The sequence below is a fragment of the Erigeron canadensis genome, chromosome 4 (genome assembly GCF_010389155.1).
Source record: "Erigeron canadensis isolate Cc75 chromosome 4, C_canadensis_v1, whole genome shotgun sequence".
NCBI lineage: Eukaryota > Viridiplantae > Streptophyta > Magnoliopsida > Asterales > Asteraceae > Erigeron > Erigeron canadensis.
The window spans coordinates 4,684,599-4,690,391 of record NC_057764.1 but is presented as its reverse complement, the minus strand read 5'-3'; the positions used below and the strand labels follow the sequence as shown (position 1 = coordinate 4,690,391).

At 29.7% G+C, this 5,793-nt stretch overlaps 1 long non-coding RNA gene across 1 annotated transcript; it reads left to right on the top strand.

The window, feature by feature from the left end:
• Nucleotides 1-3,741: 3,741 nt before the first annotated feature.
• On the top strand, nt 3,742-4,937 carry LOC122597927. Its single transcript, XR_006323494.1, has 2 exons — nt 3,742-4,051; nt 4,510-4,937. It is a non-coding gene; the product is annotated as an uncharacterized LOC122597927 (long non-coding RNA).
• Nucleotides 4,938-5,793: the final 856 nt, after the last annotated feature.

Genomic DNA, 5,793 nt, shown 5'->3' with positions numbered 1-5,793 from the left:
TTGAGCTTTGGCAAAATTCTATTGTTTAGATTCGTATATTGTTTGGCCAATTACTTACAATGAAACTTAATGATTGATTGTATAATTCATCACATGTTACACTATTAAACTAGAAAAATATATAGTTATTAATAATTGTTAGACGTTTAAATTATAAACTTTTAGCCAACACTTAACTATATTTTCAAACAACCAACACTTAACCGTATATACTTTTAAATAGCAGCGCATCGCGCGGGTAAAAGACCTAGTATATATATATATATACTAGATTTAGATCCCGCGAAAACGCGGGCCTTTTGATATAAACTTCTAATAAACTACCTATTTTATATTGTCGAAAGCTAAAGATTGTCATACAAGGACTTGTCGTAGCTCATAATTACAAACACTAACTGTAAAAAGGAACATACATTATGATGTACAAGTTAAGACAACATTTTATTACAAGACTTAATAGAAGGGATTAACCATAGTAATCTTCATTAATGCTCATAGAGTCATACATAGACTTGAAAACCGAGTTGTGCAACAACTTCAAACCTGAGGAATTGGATTTTGCTCGACTATTGTGGGTTTGGAGGGCGGCCGTTAGCAGCAGAGACTCGTGAACCCCACTCCAGTAGTAATGAAAATTGCACAAATACTTCTATGCCGTTAGTAGCTCTTTGCTTGTGTCATCTTTGTGCACAAATACTTCTATAAAGTACAGTGAATCTTTTTGTGCCCCTGTTGCTGTTTCAATGGCTTCCACCAGCTCCTCTTTTGTTTTAACCTGTTTACCAACAATTACAAACAGCCCTCGTATAGTAAGTAGTAATGAAAATTGCAGATATTATTTTCTATGACATTTATACTCTATCTGCCTTATTAGGCTTGTACAAGTAGTAAATTTCTCGTCCCGGCTCATTTTATACTTGTATTCTAAAACAAAGCATGTTAAATGATACATAAAAACCACACACACAACTAAATCTCAAGTGTGGCACATTGTTCACAGCATCACCACCTGTCAAAACCCCAAAACAAATTTTAAACAGTGGCTAAGTATCAACACCAAAACAAAGAACAATGTGTACAATAAAAACATGACCTAACCAAGCCAATAATGTACAATAAAACTGAAACCAAGGCATACAAACACACCAGCAATCATCACAATGTTACGACAACATATAAATGGGTTTTATGTAATTAATGATATACAAAAATTAAAAAGCTCTGCTTTTGCAAGTGAGATACATACCTTCCCATAGCACTACAACATATGTCTGATTGCTGATCTCATTCTCATAACATCAACCAGCTAATTTGGCAAAACCAATGGGTAACTGAAAGGCCTTTGGATCAATACTCTACGCATTCCTAATCAAATTCACAAGCAACTTTACTTCAACTTTATCTCCCGTTTCCATTTTCCTGCCATAAAATAGGTAGTTTATTATAACCCATTTGATTTTTCTTAATTTCATGATGATGGTGTACAAATAACCCAAGAAAGAAATTCTCTATTTTGGAATTCAGGATTATATACTAAACAAAATTCTTATATCAGGTTGTTATATATATATATACACACATAGTCATCCCACATAATGCATTTGAGAACATTACACTGCTTTCAAAAACATCAATACTGGAGGAGCAAGACGGAATAGGGGGGTTGGGAGAAAAAGGGGGGGGGGGGGGGGGGGGGGGTGTATTATTTGGTTGGTTTACCATAAAATGCATGAGGGGTGGGGGCTTTTAGGTGGTGGGTGCATAGATCATCTATGCGCCTTCTATCTTAAAAATCATCTATGCGCCTTCTATTTCCCCATTTTGTCAATTTTCAGCAAAATGGGTACAGGTATGTACTCACATAGCTCTAAAACGCGGGCCTTCTATCATAAAAAGGCCCATTTCAGAAAACTTACTTACATTTTTCGTTTCATTCAATCATCAATATCTTTCTGGTTCCAATTTATTTATGTGGGTTAGAAAGCATGTGGTGAATAGGTATCCAAAATTGTGTGAATCTGATCATAACCAAACATTTGTGCAAAATTGCAAATCATCGCATCACTTTGAATAGCAGACCTTTAATGTACTAATGCATATAAGGCGTTATTTTCGACAAACCCTTGTATATCGCTGCTTCTCAGGTTTCGAGGATTTCTTGATCTGATCTGCAGCCTCATCCTACAATTCAAAAGAAACATTTATGCAAACGATTACGACCTTTTATTTAGCAAGAACCTTTAAAAACCTTTTAATTTAATCTCAACCATTTAATGTTTTGATCAATGGTTAATAATGATAGTGGCAGTTTCATAATTAAGAAGAAAGGAATTTAATATTTATAAAAGGGTTATTTACTGAAATGGTACCTGGACTATTGATCATATTACTGATTTCATACCTATAACTTTAAAATTACTCTCATCATACCCCAACTTATCAATTCTCCACACGGACGATACCTGACTGACGGGCGTTAGTTTGACCGTTAAGTTGGGGTACGACTACGGTAAATTCTAAAGTTTTAGGTATGAAACTAGTAATATAGTGGATAGTACAGGTGTCATTTATGTAATTAACCATTATTATTATTATTATATTATTATTACTATAATTTCTTATAAATCATATTAATTTCTAATGGAAGTGATGTTGTTATTATTATTATTATTATTATTATTATTATTATTATTATTATTATTATTATTATTATGGTTGTTGTTGTTGTTGTTTTAATTACACAAAGTATTATTTAGGAATAAATAATTTTAAAAAGTACATTGATATTTTTTATAAATACTTACTTTTATTTTATAAAAGAATACTTTATTTTTATAAAAAATAATGTAAATATTTAGTTTTTTTTATTAAAAACTATTAATCAATCAAATTATAGATCCATGATAATTTTAATTATTTCATATTTATTTATTTTTTATTTAAACAAAATAAGTAAATCGGAAGCAGTACATTAATTTCATGTAAAGCCAATATAAATGAACGTGAAGTTTTGAATGGATACCACCACATGGAGTTGATTAAATCTGTTTTGAGCTGATTCAAACCTTACATAGTAGGAGTACAGGTACTAATGCAATACAAGAAATTATAATATTTTTTCCGGTTCACCCCTTTAAAAAAGAAGATTGAATAATATTTTTTATAAAAATAAAAACTTTGTACTAAAAATGATCTTTTATAAAAGAAAATATTATTTTATTAAAAAATAAATTTTATAAATAATAGTTTTTGAAATATTAATAGTTTTTAATAAAAAATTAAATATTTACAATAATTTTTTTATAAAAATAAAGTATTCTTTTATAAAATAAATATAAATATTTACAAAAAAAATATCAATGTACTTTGTGTAATTAAAAAAAAACAACAACAACAACATCCAATAATAATAATAATAATAATAATAATAATAATAATAATTACATAAATAATATCTGGACTATCCACCATATTACTGGTTTCATGCTTAAAACTTTAAAATTTATGGTAGTCATACCCCAACTTAACGGCCAAACTGACGCCCGTCAAGTCAGGTGTCGTCCGAGTAAAAAATTGATAAGTTGGGGTATAATGAGAGTAATTTTAAAATTATAAGTATGAAACTAGTAATATGATGGATAGTCCATGTATCATTTCAGTAAATAATCCTTTATAAAATGCAGAAGGTTATTTTAGTCCAATTGTTTAATTTATTTCTTCCGATTTTTTTATTCTCTCCTTTTTGTTCTCACAAATGCACCAAACCCTTTTCAAATTTTATATTTATCTCTTTTTTTTTTTTCTTTTCTCTCTAATACAACAAATCCCATCCACCATGGACAAATAGCAGAAAGTAATCAAAATGACTGACTTTTCTTTTGCTCCTAGGTCTATTATTGCATCTAGATTTCAAAATTATTACACCCATGTTATCCTTCTTTATTTTTGTCATACAATTCCAATCCCTTGACAGACATCACATTCTCTAATAGATCTACATGACAGCCAGCCATGACGACTTTTCTCCGGTTACGGCCCGATGGAAAAAAAGGTTGAATCACGGATTCACGGCGGTTTGTTTTTTTTTTTTTTTTTTTTTTTTATGTATTTCGATTTTTTTAAAAATTGTAATGGTTTTAGATTTGATGGGAAATACAAAAAATATAAGATCTGTGGCGTTTTTATTATCTATGAAAATGGTGATTTTTAATTTATCAATTTGATTTTTATGGGAAAATTTGTTTTGTGTGTTAGTTTTACGCATAATTACTTTTAACAAAAAAATTATTTTCACATATGTAATATTTTTATTTAATTTTCTAAATCAGACAAATTTCAATAGTTATACGTATTTATTGTTTAGGAGTTGTTTGAAGTTGTTAAAAGCAAGGCAAGAGTGTGTAATATATATATCATGTTTGTTACCTGGATAAACTCATCGTTTTGTTATTTTAAAATCCATATGCCATTTTAAGTTTTTAACATATAAATTGTTTGTGTATTTATTAGGTGGATTTACCAGGAGATGTCACTAAGATTTGTGTATTTGTTAATTTCTTTATCAAAAGACATCTTCTGTTGTATGATGATGATGAAAGACAAATGATGACGAAGATGAAGTAACAAATATGATAGATGAGCACATATGAGCATGGATGATGATTCCATCAAGTTCTTCCAACTTGATTAGTCAAGTTGGGAGGATCTTAACCCTTGATTGAAAATCAAGGGCTAAGATTCAATCATTAACTTTAAATCTTGGCATTTTCAATTAAGGGTCAAGATCTTCCCAACTTGAACTTGAGAGAATCCCCTTCCTATGAGCATGTCTATTTCATAGTCACATGTATGCAAGTTGGGCGTATATGTATGAACAATGCTACGGCGTATGTATTCAAGTATATCATGTAAATAAATATATTACGGGATTGGTTGGATATTACATATGCATGAATAGTGCTATGAGCATATATAATCTAAATATATTGTAAATAAATGTCACGAGATTAGTTGGTGATCACATATGCATAATTAATCATATGAACGTATGAATATTGGTATGACCATATGTATGTAAATATGTAAGCAAGTATTTATATGATGATTACATGTGCACATGTATGTTGCTAGTGATCACATGTGTACAAATAATTATATGATCATATGAATAAAGTATATGCAAATTACAAATGAATATTTTTGAGATTAATCGGTAATCATGTGTGCATGAATAGTATTATGAGCACATGCATGTTAATATTTTGTAAACAATGTTTCATAAAATTAAACGGTGATTACATGTGCATGAATATTCATATTGGTGATTATATGTGCACATTCATATTAATGATCACATGTGCATAAAGACTTATATATAAAAGTAGAAGATTACCCTTGTCAATTTTGATGGAAAAAGGTTCCTAAAAGTTTTTGTTTTTTTAGGGGTTCTTAGGATAACCTTTCCCTATATATATATGAGACTAATTTAGGCCACAAAATATAACTTTTAACATAAAACTCTGTTAGGATATGTTTGAGGTGAAAACTAGCATGGTACCCGCACGTTACAGCGGATACAATTGACAACATAAAATTATCTGATGTACACCTATTTTTTTTTCTGAATGGAGCATGTTTAAATAATAATGTTATACATATACTAACAAGGGGTGGTTGTGTGTTTTTAATTGGTGGGTTGCATGTGTTTAATGGGTAGGGATAAAGAGGGTATAAGTGTAATTTTGTTATATGTAACTTTCAACATGTAGGAGAGAAAGTGTTATTTTGTTTTAT